Raw genomic sequence first — 18,383 nt, forward strand, 5'->3', positions numbered from 1 at the left:
CTGTGCTGTCCATGTGTGTCCATTTCCTCTTTCCTGTCATTCCAGTATCCGTTGTGTCCCGTCTTTATCCTGTCCATGTGGTGGCTCATTCTGGTCCTTAAGTCCACTGGCATTGTGTCTGTGGGCACCATTTCGTGGTCCACTCGTGGCTGCCATCCTGTGCTCCTGTCCTTGGCTGTGTTCTGCTGTGTCTGGGGTCTCGGTGTCCATGTCCTCCATCCTGTGGCCATCCGGTTGGGTTATCTTTGTGTGTGTCCATGCGTGTGTTGTGTGTTCCATGTCTCCCTAGTTGTGTGTGGGGTCTGGGGTTGTCTGATTCTGGGATTCTCACTGGGTCCGTGTGGTCGTGTTCCACTCAGTGTGTGTGGGTCAGTGTGTCCTCCTCCGTGTCATTTTCTTTGTGTTTCCTGTGTGGGGTCCTGGGTCCACTGTGGGTCGGTCATTTCCTTCCACCACCTCTTTTTTTCGCTCACTCCACCACCTCCTTCTCATTCCACTGCTGGGTGCTGGGCAGCTCTGCCTCCACTTCTTGGGTGCCTCTCGTTTCCCCGTGCCTGCCCCAGACGCTCTACCCTCACTTCTCTGCCTCTCTCGTTCCCGTGCCCTTTGGACGGTCTACCCCTCCACCCAAATGTCCACCCCTCTTCTCTCCCTCTCCCCGTTCCTTGCCCCTGCCCCCGGACGGCTCTGCCCTACCTCACCCAGACATCCACCCCACTTCTCTCCTCTCTCTCATTCCCCCGTGCTCCCCGGACAGCTCTGCCCTACCCTCACCCAAACTGTCCCACCCCCACTTCTCTCCTCTCGTGTTCCCGTTGCCCCTGCTCCCAGGACGGCTCTACCCCTACCCTCACCCAGACACCCCACCCTCCTTCTCTCCCTCTCTCGTTCCCCGTGCCCCTGCCCCAGGACAGCTGCCCCTACCCTCACCCAGGCTTGTCCACCCCACTTCTCTCCCTCTCTCGTTCCCCTTGTGCCCCCCAGCCCTGTGCCCCCAGCCCTCAACCAAGACACCCCCACCCCACTGCTCTCCCTCTCTCTCGTTCCCTTGCCCCTGCCCCCCAGGACTGGCTCTGCCCCCTACCCTCACCTTAGACATCCCACCTCCAGGTTCTCGGACCCTATCCACCCTACACACCGCCCTATGGTGCACATGGTGATGGGTGCTATGATCACATACATGGTGATGGGCACTGTGATGCTTACATGGTGATGGGTGCTATGATCCTATACATGGTGATGGGTGCTATGATACATATATGGTTATGGGTGCTATGATTACACACGGTGATGGGTGCTATGATACATACATGGTGATGGTACTATGGTACATACATAGTGGATGGGTGCTATGATGATCACGACGTGATGGGTGCTATGATTACGTGGTGATGGGTACTATGATACACATGGTGATGGGTACCATGATACACACGCAGGGACACCAAAGGGACTTGCACACGTACACACGCACAAATGCCTGCAACTTTACACACTGCTTCAAGAATGGAAACACTACACATGTGTTACAATTTGTACTCAATTGGATAATGTGCCCCAATTGTTATCTGCTCTCTGCCAACATGGGATACGATCTGCCATATACGATCTTGAAATTTTACCGGTTTTATCCAGGTTACTATTTTCCACAACCATACTTCGATGAATGCAAGACAGAAAAATACATCCTTCCATCGCGTATGTGTAGATGCATACATATTCAGACAGTTCGCCTCTCTCCTCCTCACTCGGTCTCTCAGTCTCCCCACCCCCATACACACCATACCCCTACCCTCAAGCTCCCTCTTCTCTCTTTCTCATACGTGTATACACAAATGCACAATGGCAGTCTTGCACACGTTACCAAGCAAATGTTGTGAAAGGCAATTCCTGACGTCATGTCGGACTGGCCCATGTTCTATTTTTAGCAACGCCACACAAAGCTGCAAAGCGCCCTGAAATACAAACCACTTTTGGTTTAATCTTCATCAGTTTGGTCGCGGTACAGTCAGGTATGTATTTCAGTAGCAATAACTGAATTTGACGTTCAATTTATTATAACATAAGGCATAAACTGTGTGGTTATAAGGCTTTGAAACCATTTTCTGACTGCCTCCGTGGTGTAGTGGTTAGAACGTCCGCCCGCAGAGCGGAAGGTCACAGGTTCCAACCCCGATCGCGTTATACCAAACGACGTTAAAATATGGTACTTGTTGGTCCCTGTCTGGCGCACGGCACGAATGGGTACAACAACGACTGGTCGGAGTCAGTATAATGTGTCTGAGTGGGGTATTCATGCTTCATTGCGACATGGTATCTCAGTGTGCTAGCACTATAAAACCAGCTTCAGTCTGGGCTAGTACAAGCAGCTGCACATACACATACACACGCATGCACGTCGTCATATGAGCGAAATATTCTCAAGTACGACGTTAAACCCAATTTCACCTCACCTGAACTGAAATCATTTTTCTCTGTAAAATATGTTCATATCAGAGACTAGAAGGAAGTCTAGTCTACCAGAAACGTTTTGATAGTAAGGAAGAGGGTAATTCAACACTGACATGTGATAAGAATCATTGTGGTAACTATTCGAGGACAAAGACTTCTCTGTGGAGACATATTTTCTTAATATTCTGCTCCCTTATGACCAAGCTATATATTTAGAGGGATCCACGTGTGTTGCATGGATGAGCGCTGCTGTCACATGTTATCGCCCTGTTGAACCTGCTGTAGAGGTGCATGTGTGATCTGAGTGATTAGAAAAGGAACCACACAGATACAATATGCTGGTTTACCCCTGGTGACATTCGTGGTTCGTTTCAGGGCTGTCCTTGAGTTGGAACTAAATGTAGACACATTGTTGTCATACAGTGTATTAATTGTGTCGATATGGAAACAGTAAACATGTATAGAACTGGGCGTCTCTTTGTCACTTGCGGCATTTAAACGTTGCTGACAGCGGTGTTATATCATGTCCTAAAATAGAAACTTAGGTAAATGTGTAAGTGGCGGTGGGGACGTCGTTGGAGCTAGAGGTAGGGGAGAGTTATCATTATCATTGGTAGTGGTAGTGGAGGGATGGGAGTGTTATCATTATCATAGGTACTGGTAGTTGGAGGTATGTTAGTGTTATCATTATCATTGGTAGTGGTAGTTGGAGATATGGAAGTGTTATCATTATAATAGGTAGAGGTAGTTGGAGGTATGGTAGTGTTATCATTATCAGAGGTAGTGGTAGTTGGAGATATGGTAGTGTTATCATTATAATAGGTAGAGGTAGTTGGAGGTATGGTAGTGTTATCATTATCAGAGGTAGTGGTAGTTGCAGATATGGTAGTGTTATCATTGTCATAGTGGTAGCTGGAGATATGGAAGTGTTATCATTGTCATAGGTAGTGGTTGTTGGAGGTATGGTAGTGTTATCATTATCATAGGCAGTGGCAGTTTGAGGTATGGTAGTGTTATCATTATCATTGGTAGTGGTAGTTGAAGGTATGGTAGTGTTATCATTATCATTGGTATTGGTAGTTGGAGGTATGGGATTGTTAACATTGTGATTGGTAGTGGTAGTTGGAGGTATGGTAGTGTTATCTTTGTCATTGGTAGCCGTAGTTGGAGATATGGATGTGTTATCATTATCACAGGCAGCCGTAGTTGGAGATATGGGAGTGTTATCATTATCATTGGTATTGGTAGTTTGAGGTATGGGAGTGTTATCATTATCATAGGTAGTGGTAGTTGGAGATATGGATGTGTTATCATTATCATAGGTAGTGGTAGTTTGAGGTATGGTAGTGTTATCATTATCATTGCTAGTGGTAGTTGGAGATATGGGAGAGTTATCATCATCATAGGCAGTGGTAGTTGGAGATATGGATGTGTTATCATTATCATAGGTAGTGGTAGTTTGAGGTAAGGAAGTGTTATCGTTATCGTTGAGAGTGGTAGTTGGAGATATGGGAGAGTTATCATCATCATAGGTAGTGGTAGTTGGAGGTATGGGAGTGTTGTGATTATCACAGGCAGCGGTAGTTGGAGATATGGATGTGTTATCATTATCATAGGTAGTGGTAGTTGGAGATATGGAAGTGTTATCATTATCATAGGTAGTGGTAGTTGGAGGTATGGGAGTGTTATGATTATCACAGGCAGCGGTAGTTGGAGATATGGTAGTGTTATCATTATCATAGGTAGTGGTAGTTGAAGATATGGAAGTGTTATTATTGTCATAGGTAGTGGTAGTTAGAGGTATGGAAGTCTTATGATTATCACAGGCAGCGGTAGTTGGAGATATGGGAGAGTTATCATGATCATAGGTAGTGGTAGTTGGAGATATGGATGTGTTATCATTATCATAGGTAGTGGTAGTTTCAGGTAAGGAAGTGTTATCGTTATCGTTGAGGAGTGGTAGTTGGACATATGGGAGAGTTATCATCATCATAGGTAGTGGTAGTTGGAGATATGGGAGAGTTATCATCATCATAGGCAGTGGTAGTTGGAGATATGGATGTGTTATCATTATCATAGGAAGTGGTAGTTGGAGGTATGGGAGCGTTATCATTATCATTGGTAGTTGTAGTTGTAGGTGTCGTAGTGTTATCATTATCATTGGTAGTGGTAGTTAGAGATATGGGAGTGTTATCATTGTCATAGGCAGCGGTAGTTAGAGGCATGGTAGTGTTATCTTTATCATAGGTAGTGGTAGTTGAAGGTATGGGAGTGTTATCATTATCATTGGTATTGGTAGTTGGAGGTATGGTAGTGTTATCATTATCATAGGTAGTGGTAGTTGGAGGTATGGGATTGTTATGATTATCACAGGCAGCGGTAGTTGGAGATATGGAAGTGTTATCATTATCATAGGTAGTGGTAGTTGGAGGTATAGGAGGGTTATCATTATCACAGGCAGCGGTAGTTGGAGATATTGAAGTGTTATCGTTATCATAGGTAGTGGTAGCTGGAGGTATGGTAGTGTTATGATTATCACATGCAGCGGTAGTTGGAGATATGGAAGTGTTATCATTATCATTGGTAGTGGTTTTTGGAGGTATGGGAGTGTTATCATTATCACAGGCAGCCGTAGTTGGAGATATGGGAGTGTTATCATTATCATTGGTATTGGTAGTTTGAGGTATGGGAGTGTTATCATTATCATAGGTAGTGGTAGTTGGAGATATGGATGTGTTATCATTATCATAGGTAGTGGTAGTTTGAGGTATGGTAGTGTTATCATTATCATTGCTAGTGGTAGTTGGAGATATGGGAGAGTTATCATTATCATTGCTAGTGGTAGTTGGAGATATGGGAGAGTTATCATCATCATAGACAGTGGTAGTTGGAGATATGGATGTGTTATCATTATCATAGGTAGTGATAGTTTGAGGTAAGGAAGTGTTATCGTTATCGTTGAGAGTGGTAGTTGGAGATATGGGAGAGTTATCATCATCATAGGTAGTGGTAGTTGGAGGTATGGGAGTGTTGTGATTATCACAGGCAGCGGTAGTTGGAGATATGGATGTGTTATCATTATCATAGGTAGTGGTAGTTGGAGATATGGAAGTGTTATCATTATCATAGGTAGCGGTAGTTGGAGGTATGGGAGTGTTATGATTATCACAGGCAGCGGTAGTTGGAGATATGGTAGTGTTATCATTATCATAGGTAGTGGTAGTTGAAGATATGGAAGTGTTATTATTGTCATAGGTAGTGGTAGTTAGAGGTATGGAAGTCTTATGATTATCACAGGCAGCGGTAGTTGGAGATATGGGAGAGTTATCATGATCATAGGTAGTGGTAGTTGGAGATATGGGAGTGTTATCATTATCACAGGTAGTGGTAGTTGGAGATATGGTAGTGTTATCATTATCATAGTGGTAGTTGGAGATATGGAAGTATTATCATTATCATAGGTAGTGGTAGTTGGAGATATGGGAGAGTTATCATCATCATAGGCAGTGGTAGTTGGAGATATGGATGTGTTATCATTATCATAGGAAGTGGTAGTTGGAGGTATGGGAGCGTTATCATTATCATTGGTAGTTGTAGTTGTAGGTGTCGTAGTGTTATCATTATCATTGGTAGTGGTAGTTAGAGATATGGGAGTGTTATCATTGTCATAGGCAGCGGTAGTTAGAGGCATGGTAGTGTTATCTTTATCATAGGTAGTGGTAGTTGAAGGTATGGGAGTGTTATCATTATCATTGGTATTGGTAGTTGGAGGTATGGTAGTGTTATCATTATCATAGGTAGTGGTAGTTGAAGGTATGGGAGTGTTATCATTATCATTGGTATTGGTAGTTGGAGGTATGGTAGTGTTATCATTATCATAGGTAGTGGTAGTTGGAGGTATGGGATTGTTATGATTATCACAGGCAGCGGTAGTTGGAGATATGGAAGTGTTATCATTATCATAGGTAGTGGTAGTTGGAGGTATAGGAGGGTTATCATTATCACAGGCAGCGGTAGTTGGAGATATTGAAGTGTTATCGTTATCATAGGTAGTGGTAGCTGGAGGTATGGTAGTGTTATGATTATCACATGCAGCGGTAGTTGGAGATATGGAAGTGTTATCACTATCATTGGTAGTGGTTTGGAGGTATGGGAGTGTTATCATTATCATTGGTATTGGTAGTTTGAGGTATGGAAGTGTTATCATTATCATAGGTAGTGGTAGTTGGAGATATGGATGTGTTATCATTATCATAGGTAGTAGTAGTTTGAGGGTATGGTAGTGTTATCATTATCATTGCTAGTGGTAGTTGGAGATATGGGAGAGTTATCATTATCATTGCTAGTGGTAGTTGGAGATATGGGAGAGTTATCATCATCATAGACAGTGGTAGTTGGAGATATGGATGTGTTATCATTATCATAGGTAGTGATAGTTTGAGGTAAGGAAGTGTTATCGTTATCGTTGAGAGTGGTAGTTGGAGATATGGGAGAGTTATCATCATCATAGGTAGTGGTAGTTGGAGGTATGGGAGTGTTGTGATTATCACAGGCAGCGGTAGTTGGAGATATGGAAGTGTTATCATTATCATAGGTAGTGGTAGTTGGAGATATGGAAGTGTTATCATTATCATAGGTAGCGGTAGTTGGAGGTATGGGAGTGTTATGATTATCACAGGCAGCGGTAGTTGGAGATATGGTAGTTTTATCATTATCATAGGTAGTGGTAGTTGAAGATATGGAAGTGTTATTATTGTCATAGGTAGTGGTAGTTAGAGGTATGGAAGTCTTATGATTATCACTGGCATCGGTAGTTGGAGATATGGGAGAGTTATCATGATCATAGGTAGTGGTAGTTGGAGATATGGGAGTGTTATCATTATCACAGGTAGTGGTAGTTGGAGATATGGGATAGTTATCAATACCATAGGTAGTGGTAGTTGAGGTTGTTGGTAGGGGAATGTTATCATTATCACAAGGAGTGGTGGTTGGAGGTATGGGAGTGTTATCGTTGTAATAGGTAGTGGTAGTGGAGGTTGTTGGTATGGGGTGTTATTATTAGCACAAGAGTGATGGTTGGAGATATGGGAGTGTTATTATTAGCACAAGAGGTGGTGGTTTGAGGTATGGGAGTGTTATTATTAGCACAAGGGGTGGTAGTTGGAGATATGGGAGAGTTATCAATACCATAGGTAGTGTAGTAGTTGGAGATATGAAAGTGTTATCCTTATCATAGGGATCGGTAGTTGGAGTAGTATGGGAGTGTTATGATTATGACAGGCAGCGGTAGTTGGAGATATGGAAGTGTTATCATTATCATAGGTAGTGGTAGGTGGAGATATGAGAGAGTTATCATCATCATAGGTAGTGGTAGTTGGAGATATGGATGTGTTATCATTATCATAGGTAGTGTTTTTTAGGTAAGGTAGTGTTATCGTTGAGAGTGGTAGTTGGAGATATGGGAGAATTATCATCATCATAGGCAGTGGTAGTTGGAGGTATGGGGAGTGTTGTGATTATCACAGGCAGCGGTAGTTGGATATATGGAAGTGTTATCATTATCATAGTGGTAGGTGGAGATATGGAGTGTTATCATTATCATAGGTAGTGGTAGTTGGAGTATGGTAGATTTATCATTATCATAGTGGTAGGTTGAGATATGGAAGTGTTATCATTTATCATAGGTGAGTGGTAGTTGGAGGTATGGCAGTGTTATGATTATCACATGCAGCGGTAGTTGGAGATATGGAAGTGTTATCATTATCATAGGTAGTGGTAGTTGGAAGGTATAGGAGGGTTATCATTATCACAGGCAGCGGTAGTTGGAGATATTGAAGTGTTATCGTTATCATAGGTAGTGGTAGCTGGAGGTATGGTAGTGTTATGATTATCACATGCAGCGGTAGTTGGAGATATGGAAGTGTTATCACTATCATTGGTAGTGGTTTTGGAGATATGGTAGTGTTATCATTATCATTGCTAGTGGTAGTTGGAGATATGGGAGAGTTATCATTATCATTGCTAGTGGTAGTTGGAGATATGGGAGAGTTATCATCATCATAGACAGTGGTAGTTGGAGATATGGATGTGTTATCATTATCATAGGTAGTGATAGTTTGAGTAAGGAAGTGTTATCGTTATCGTTGAAGTGGTAGTTGGAGATATGGGAGAGTTATCATCATCATAGGTAGTGGTAGTTGGAGGTATGGGAGTGTTGTGATTATCACATGCAGCAGTAGTTGGAGATATGGAAGTGTTATCATTATCATAGGTAGTGGTAGTTGGAGGTATAGGAGGGTTATCATTATCACAGGCAGCGGTAGTTGGAGATATTGAAGTGTTATCGTTATCATAGGTAGTGGTAGCTGGAGGTATGGTAGTGTTATGATTATCACATGCAGCGGTAGTTGGAGATATGGAAGTGTTATCACTATCATTGGTAGTGGTTTTGGAGGTATGGGAGTGTTATCATTATCATTGGTATTGGTAGTTTGAGGTATGGAAGTGTTATCATTATCATAGGTAGTGGTAGTTGGAGATATGGATGTGTTATCATTATCATAGGTAGTGGTAGTTTGAGGTATGGTAGTGTTATCATTATCATTGCTAGTGGTAGTTGGAGATATGGGAGAGTTATCATTATCATTGCTAGTGGTAGTTGGAGATATGGGAGAGTTATCATCATCATAGACAGTGGTAGTTGGAGATATGGATGTGTTATCATTATCATAGGTAGTGATAGTTTGAGGTAAGGAAGTGTTATCGTTATCGTTGAGAGTGGTAGTTGGAGATATGGGAGAGTTATCATCATCATAGGTATTGGTAGTTGGAGGTATGGGAGTGTTGTGATTATCATGCAGCGGTAGTTGGAGATATGGAAGTGTTATCATTATCATAGGTAGTGGTAGTTGGAGATATGGAAGTGTTATCATTATCATAGGTAGCGGTAGTTGGAAGTATGGGAGTGTTATGATTATCACAGGCAGCGGTAGTTGGAGATATGGTAGTTTTATCATTATCATAGGTAGTGGTAGTTGAAGATATGGAAGTGTTATTATTGTCATAGGTAGTGGTAGTTAGAGGTATGGAAGTCTTATGATTATCACTGGCAGCGGTAGTTGGAGATATGGGAGAGTTATCATGATCATAGGTAGTGGTAGTTGGAGATATGGGAGTGTTATCATTATCACAGGTAGTGGTAGTTGGAGATATGGGATAGTTATCAATACCATAGGTAGTGGTAGTTGAGGTTGTTGGTAGGGGAATGTTATCATTATCACAAGGAGTGGTGGTTGGAGGTATGGGAGTGTTATCGTTGTAATAGGTAGTGGTAGTGGAGGTTGTTGGTATTGGGGTGTTATTATTAGCACAAGGAGTGGTGGTTGGTGATATAGGAGTGTTATTATTAGCACAAGGGTGGTGGTTTGAGGTATGGGAGTGTTATTATTAGCACAAAGGAGTGGTAGTTGGAGATATGGGAGAGTTATCAATACCATAGGTAGTGGTAGTTGGAGATATGAAAGTGTTATCCTTATCATAGGGATCGGTAGTTGGAAGTATGGGAGTGTTATGATTATGACAGGCAGCGGTAGTTGGAGATATGGAAGTGTTATCATTATCATAGGTAGTGGTAGGTGGAGATATGAGAGAGAGTTATCATCATCATAGGTAGTGGTAGTTGGAGATATGGATGTGTTATCATTATCATAGGTAGTGTTTTTAGGTAAAGGTAGTGTTATCGTTGAGAGTGGTAGTTGGAGATATGGGAGAAATTATCATCATCATAGGCAGTGGTAGTTGGAGGTATGGGGTGTTGTGATTATCACAGGCAGCGGTAGTTGGATATATGGAAGTGTTATCATTATCATAGTGGTAGGTGGAGATATGGAAGTGTTATCATTATCATAGGTAGTGGTAGTTGGGGTATGGTAGATTTATCATTATCATAGTGGTAGGTTGAGATATGGAAGTGTTATCATTATCATAGGTGAAGTGGTAGTTGGAGTATGGCAGTGTTATGATTATCACATGCAGCGGTAGTTGGAATATGGAAGTGTTATCATTATCATAGGTAGTGGTAGTTGGAGGTATAGGAGGGTTATCATTATCACAGGCAGCAGTAGTTGGAGATATTGAAGTGTTATCGTTATCATAGGTAGTGGTAGCTGGAGGTATGGTAGTGTTATGATTATCACATGCATGCGGTAGTTGGAGATATGGAAGGTGTTATCACTATCATTGGTAGTGGTTTTGGAGATATGGTAGTGTTATCATTATCATTGCTAGTGGTAGTTGGAATATGGGAGAGTTATCATTATCATTGCTAGTGGTAGTTGGAATATGGGAGGAGTTATCATCATCATAGACAGTGGTAGTTGGAGATATGGATGTGTTATCATTATCATAGGTAGTGATAGTTTGAGGTAAGGAAGTGTTATCGTTATCGTTGAGAGTGAGTAGTTGGAGATATGGGAGAGTTATCATCATCATGGGTAGTGGTAGTTGGAGGTATGGGAGTGTTGTGATTATCACATTGCAGCAGTAGTTGGAATATGGAAGTATTATCATTATCATAGGTAGTGGTAGTTGGAGGTATAGGAGGGTTATCATTATCTGCAGGCAGCGGTAGTTTGGAGATATTGAAGTATTATCGTTATCATAGGTAGTGGTAGTAGCTGGAAGTATGGTAGTGTTATGATTATCACATGCAGCGGTAGTTGGAAGATATGGGAAGTGTTATCACTATCATTGGTAGTGGTTTTGGAGGTATGGGAGTGTTATCATTATCATTGGTATTATTGGTAGTTTGAGGTATGGAAGTGTTATCCATTGTCATAGGTAATAGTGGTAGTTGGAGATATGGATGTGTGTTATCATTATCATAGGTAGTGGTAGTTTGAGGTATGGTAGTGTTATCATTATCATGCACTAGTGGTAGTTGGAGATATGGGAGAGTTATAATTATCATTGCTAGTGGTAGTTAAGGAATATGGGAGAGTTATCATCATCATAGACAGTGGTAGTTGGAGATATGGATGTGTTATCATTATCATAGGTAGTGATAGTTTGAGGTAAGGAAGTGTTATCGTTATCGTTAAGAGTGGTAGTTGGAGATATGGGAGAGTTATCATCTCATCATAGGTAGCGAAGTGGTAGTTAGGAGGTATGGGAGTGATTGTCATTATCACATGCAGCGGTAGTTGGAGATATGGAAAGTAATTATCATTATCATAGGTAGTGATTAGTTGGAGATATGGAAGTGTTATCATTAACATAGGTATGGTGGTTGGAGTATGGTTATGATTGGAGCGGTATGGATTGGATAGTTTATCATTATCATAGGTAGTGGTAGTTGAGATATGGTGTGTGAGTAGTATCATAGGCATGGTAGTTTAGAGGTATGGAAGTCTGGGATTATCACTAGCAGTAGTTGGTGAGAAGTTATCATGATCATAGGTAGTAGTAGTTGGAGATATGGGAGTATTTATCGATTATGACAGGTAATTGGTAGTTGGAATTATGGGATAGTTATCAATACCATAGAGTAGTAGTAGTTGGAAGGAGTTGTTGGTAAAGGGAATGTTATCATTATCATACAGAGTAAGTGGTTGGAGGTATGGGAGTGTTATCGTTGTAATAGGTAGTAGTAGTGGAGTTGTTGGTATGGGGGTGTTATTATTATTAGCACAAGGAGTGATGGTTGGAGATATGGGAGTGTTATTATTAGCACAAGTAATTGGTGGTTTGAGGTATTGGAGTGATTATTATGATCTAGCACAAGGGTGGTAGTTGGAGATATGGGAGAGTTATCAATACCATAGGTAGTGGTAGTTGGAGATATAGAAAGTGTTATCCTTATCATAGGGATCGGTAGTTGGAAGGTATGGGAGTGTTATGATTATGACAGGCAGCAGTAGTTGGGGATGGCAGTGTTATCATTATCATAGGTAGTGGTAGCTGGAACCTATGGGAGAGTTATCACATCATAGGTAGTGGTAGTTGGAGATATGGATAGTGTTATCATTATCATAGGTAGTGTAGTTTTAGGTATGTAGTGTTATCGTAATCATGAGTGGTAGTTGGAGGTATGGGAAATTATCATCATCACAGGCGGTAGTAGTTGGAGATATGGGAGTGTTATGATTATCACAGGCAGTGGTAGTTGGATATATGGAAGTGTTATCATTATCATTGGTAGTGGTAGTTGGAGATATGGAAAGTGTTATCATTATCATAGGTAGTGGTAGGTTGGAGGTATGGTAGGTTATCATTGTATCATAGTGGTAGGTTGGAGATATGGAAGTGTTATCATTATCATAGTGTAGTGGTAGTTGGAGGTATGGCCAGTGTTATCAATTATCATGCATCTGGCGGTAGTTGGAGATATGGAAGTGTTATCATTATCATAGGTAGTGGTAGTTGAGGTATATGGAGGTGTTATCATTATCACAGGCAGCGGTAGTTGGAGATATTGAAGTGTTAGGTATCAGAAAAGCCATCATCATAGGTAGTGGTAGCTGGAGGTATGAGTAGTGCAAGCATGATTATCACAGGCAGCGGTAGTTGGAGATATGGAAGTGTTATCATCAACGGTATCAGGCATGGAGGTAGTGGTAGTTGGAGATATGGGAGTGTTATCATTATCATTGCTAGCGGTAGTTGGAGCGGATATGGGAGTGTTATCATTATCATTGGTAGTGGTAGTTGGAGATATGGGAGAGTTATCATTATCATAGGTAGTGGTAAGTTGGAGATATGGAGTGTTATCATTATCATAGGTAGTGATAGTTTGAGGTAAGGAAGTGTTATCGTTATCGTTGGCAGCGGTAGTTGATTGGAGATATGGGAGAGTTATCATCATCATAGGTAGTGGTAGTTGGAGGTATGGGAGTGTTGTGATTATCACAGGCAGCGGTAGTTGGAGATATGGAAGTGTTATCATTATCATAGGTAGTGGTAGTTGGAGATATGGAAATGTTATCATTATCATAGGTAGTGGTAGTTGGAGGTATGGGAGTGTTATCATTATCACAGGCAGCGGTAGTTGGAGATATATGGTAGTTTATCATTATCAGCAGGTAGTGGTAGCTGGAGATATGGAAGTGTTATTATTATCATAGGTAGTGGTAGTTTTAGGTATGGAAGTCTTATATTATCACAGAGTGAGTGGTAGTTGGAGATATGGGAGAGTTATCATGATCATAGGTGAGTGGTAGTTGGAGATATGGGAGTGTTATCATTATCACAGGTAGTGGTAGTTGGAGATATGGGATAGTTATCAATACGCCATAGGTAGTGGTAGTTGAGGTTGTTGGTAGGGAATGTTATCATTATCACAAGGAGTGGTGGTTGGAGGTATGGGAGTGTTATCGTTGTAATAGGTAGTGGTGAAGTAGTGAGTTGTTGGTATGGGGGTGTTATTATTAGCACAAGGAGTGATGGTTGGAGATATAGGAGTGTTATTATTAGCACAAGGGTGGTGGTTTGAAGGTATGGGAGTGTTATTATTAGCACAAGGGAGTGGTAGTTGGAGATATGGGAGAGTTATCAATACCATAGGTAGTGGTAGTTGGAGATATGAAAGTGTTATCCTTATCAGGGATCGGTAGTTGGAGGTATGGGAAGTGTTATGATTATGACAGGCAGTGGTAGTTGGAGATATGGAAGTGTTATCATTATCATAGGTAGTGGTAGGTGGAGATATGAGAAGTTATCATCATCATAGGTAGTGGTAGTTGGAGATATGGATGTGTTATCATTATCATAGGTAGTGTTTTTAGGTAAAGGTAGTGTTATCGTTGAAAGTGGTAGTTGGAGATATGGGAGAATTATCATCATCATAGGCAGTGGTAGTTGGAGGTATGGGGAGTGTTGTGATTATCACAGGCAGCAGTAGTTGGATATATGGAAGTGTTATCATTATCATAGTGGTGGGTGGAGATATGGAAGTGTTATCATTATCATAGGTAGTGGTAGTTGGAGGTATGGTAGATTTATCATTAATGGTAGTGGTAGGTTGGAGATATGGAAGTGTTATCATTATCATAGGTAGTGATAGTTGGAGGTATGGCAGTGTTATGATTATCACAGGCAGTGGTAGTTGGAGATATGGGAGAGTTATCATTATCACAAGGTAGTGGTAGTTGGAGATATGGGAGAGTTATCATATACCATAGGTAGTGGGTAGGGGAGGTTGTTGGTATGGGGGTTGTTATTATTAGCACAAGGAGTGGTGGTTGGAGGTATGGGAGTGTTATTATTATCACAAGGAGTGGTGGTTGGAGGTATGGGAGTGTTATTATTATCACAAGGAGTGGTGGTTGGAGGTATGGGAGTGTTATTATTATCACAAGGAGTGGTGGTTGGAGGTATGGGGGTGTTATTATTATCACAAGGAGTGGAGGTTGTTGGTATGGGGTGTTATCATTATCACAAGGAGTGGTGGCTGGAGGTATGGTAGTGTCGTTATTGTCATTTGGGGACTGACCTGTTTGATGAACTTTTGCAACCCTGATGAATTAACGTATTTGGCTTGTGTCTCTGGTACTGGAAAGTACCATGTGAGTATCGTGCTCTCTCCCTAAGTATGAAACTTAACGTACAAAATGGAATAACAATGCAATATAATTTACGATTTAAAGATAATATATTTAATGTTTTAGCAGATAAAGAACATGAGACCTGTGCTGTTTTTTCTGGTGCTGGTGGGCGTGCTGACACCTGCCTCGATCGGAGTGCCCCTCGTCAATGACGCTGACGACAGGCAAGGACGTACGTACTTACGCCTTTTTCACAATACATGTATTGCACTCACTCACCCACTCAAAACTCACTCACCTCAAGCTCTCCCACCAGCCCACTCACTAACTCACTCAAAATCACACACCAACTCACTCACGTACTCACTCACCCTCCCTTACTCACTCATCCAATCCCTCCCTCCCTCCCTCCCTCCCTCACCGACCCACCCACTGACTCACTCACTCACTTTTGTCAAGTCACCATGGGCAGCAATGCTGGCTTCAATGCTGCGGGGCATACTACTGATCAAAGAAGTTAAAAAGTCGTGGTCCATGCTGTCCCAATATCGGACCACCTCTTCTTTCATTTCAGCAATATTTGTCAGATTTTTCTTATTGACACTTTCCTTCATAAGTCCCCAAACATTTTCTATTGGATTTAGGTCAAGGCTATAGCTTGGCCAATCTAATAATGTCATATTTTGGGTCCGAAACCAGGCCTGTGAATGCTTTGAACAATGTTTTGGGTCGTTGTCCTGCTGGAAAATCAAAACATTTCCATAGAACACGTGAGCAGATGGAAGTAAATGTCCCTCGAGAATATCTGTGTACCACTCACTGTTCATATTCCCTTCAAATACACAGAGGGGCGTTGCCCCTAACACAGATATGCCGCCCCACATGTTAAATTTCGGACAGTACTTTTGGCGCTGATACAAAGGTTTTTCAGTTTGTTTGGTCCAGAATTTCAGTGTATTAGGAAACAGCCACACAGAACTTTCATCTGAGAAAATCACATTGTCCCAGTTAAAATTTCTATGCTGTAAGCACCAGTTCAACCTTCGCTCTTTTTGTTCAGGTTTCATGATCGGTGATGGAATTCCTCGACTTTTCTGCCAACCCATTGCATGCAGCTCATTTCTAATTGTCTCTTTACAGACAGCCACAGTTCCTCTATCAATCATAGCCAGCCTTACGTTTTCTAAACTCCTTCGTTTGTTTTTTAGAAACAAGAATACCAAGCCGCCTCCTGTCACCGACAGTCAATTTTCTGGGCCTACCCGCGCCTCCCTGGTGCTCAGTGCCTTATGCATTTGCAATGTTTTTCAAAAACACGATAAACAGTGGACAAAGGGATGTCTGTTCTACTTGAAATCACTTTAGCTGATCTGATGTCCTTGTTATAATACTCTAAAATCAACTTCCTATTCTCTAAATCATCCATACTGAGGATCACTGAAAATGTCGTCTGCTAGCAAGTGAATAAAGGGGGATAACTCTTCACAAACTAATGAAAAAGGATTAACGGAGTTGTCTCTCTTGATTGAAACCAAGCACTTGACAGCTGGTCAAGGTTGTTTATACTACAAATCCAATTAAACATATTCCTAAAATTCTCAATATTTTCTGGTCATACTATATCATATTTGTGTTTTCAGACGCAGAGCACTCCAGACAGAAACGTGCTGTTTTAAGTGCTATTAAGGAAGTTGACTGCGGCGCCTACACGGCTGTTAAGGAATGTACCACAGATCTCGATTCCTGTGGTGGTTTTGTGACTTTGTGGATATTGTCTGCAGTGCCATCTCACATTCAAGTACCGCTATGTCGCTGTTGTGTGACACAAATGTGGACAAATATGAAAGTACCGTTATGGATGATTATGGATACAGCAGTCACGGTACTCCGAGAGATGCTGAAAGATTTATCATGAAACTTGGAGAGGACATTGAAAACCTGCCCAAATCATGCTGGGAGAAATTTGCCAATTTCTTCAAAAATCTCTGGAGAAGTTTTCTGGATAGTTTTCATGATTAACACCCGATTTTGATGTAACCTTGAATTTTGTTAGTTTGCATCCCGATATTATGGAATACTGTAAGGGACATTCTCGCGATCTCGCATTCTCGCGATCTCGACCTTTGGAAACAAGCTAAAAATGCCAAAAGTGCGAGAATGCGAGATCGCGAGAACGCGAGATTTGGCCAAAATCTCGCGTTCTCGCGATCTTACATTCTCGTGTTTTGGGTACATAGCACTTTTTGTCAAAAGTCGAGATCGCGAGAATGCGACATTTGTACATGCTGTCAAATCTCGGATTCTCGCTATCTCGACTTGTCAAATATGGCCAGAAAAACATGAAATCGCGAGAACGCGAGAATGTGACATTGCATTTTCTCGCGGTCTCGCGATCTAGCGATCTCGCGTTTTATACGCTGTCATTGCACATGCGTAATATCATAAGGTCAAGGCGCATGCGTATCTAAGTAGTGCTGTGGTCATGCTTCTTTCATGCTTTTCACTTCCCAAGTAGCATTTAGCAAAATTATGACATAGCTTGAAAATGCTGTGTAATTTACATACACGATGTGTAGGGGAGAGTATATAAGTCCGTTCCCGTTGTTACAATTTCCTATGTACTTAAAAATCCTCAACATGTCAAATTGTATTTAAGAAACGAAATTATGAAGATGAATGTCCAATAAAAGTGAAAACATGAAAGTGTCCGGAAGCTGGAAAATATATTAATGTCAGTGAGTGATAAAATAGTGCTTAAAGCCGCATCATTTCGCAGCTACACCGTCAGTTATAGAAATAATCAGCGAGCAGTGGGTTTCTCCATGATGCGATATCATATACGGCTAGCATATTCATTCAAACAAAATTCTAACAGGCCAATTTGTAGCAGTCGAATAAAATGAACATGTCTGATGATATTTTCTTACTCGACATTATAGTCGCTAGTTTAGGCCATAAAATATGAATTAATAGATTTTCTTCCGCTCCCGCCTCACTACAAAACACCCTGTCTTACATGATTCTTTCGTCTCCAAGTTCCAAGAAATATAAATGCATTGATACCAATAATATTTGTGTTCCTCTGGCAGACATGATATAGTGGAGTTTCAATGTGTTATTAACCACAGACTACGGGTTATGAGTGAGATATCTGTTTATTTCCATATCGTGGTGGAAGAAGACACCAGTAGTATAGGGAATGGGGGTTTTGGACCAAGTCCAACAAAAGCCTCTGCAAAGCCTTATTTCCCAAATAAGGCTTTTGTTCAGGCCCTTAGATCTCGCCCCATTACCCCTACTGCTTTCCCGATTTTATAAAAAGTTTGAGGCACCAGCGGGATACGAATGCCCAATGTTATACCTCACAGCCGCACCACTCAACTACCGGGGACA

At 41.6% G+C, this 18,383-nt stretch overlaps 1 long non-coding RNA gene across 4 annotated transcripts; it reads left to right on the forward strand.

Moving 5' to 3' along the window:
- The first annotated feature begins 1,977 nt into the window (after positions 1-1,977).
- LOC124272581 lies at positions 1,978-17,157 on the forward strand. Of its 4 annotated transcripts, none has more exons than XR_006897363.1 (3): positions 1,978-2,012; positions 15,117-15,222; positions 16,631-17,157. It is a non-coding gene; the product is annotated as an uncharacterized LOC124272581 (long non-coding RNA). The 4 variants fall into 4 exon arrangements; XR_006897364.1 differs by having other exon boundaries at positions 1,982-2,012; positions 15,114-15,222; XR_006897362.1 differs by lacking the exon at positions 1,978-2,012 and adding an exon at positions 2,912-3,038.
- The last annotated feature ends 1,226 nt before the right edge of the window (positions 17,158-18,383 follow it).

The sequence above is a fragment of the Haliotis rubra genome, unplaced genomic scaffold (genome assembly GCF_003918875.1).
Source record: "Haliotis rubra isolate DU_JTF1 unplaced genomic scaffold, ASM391887v1 Scf1706, whole genome shotgun sequence".
Taxonomy (NCBI): Eukaryota; Metazoa; Mollusca; class Gastropoda; order Lepetellida; family Haliotidae; genus Haliotis; species Haliotis rubra.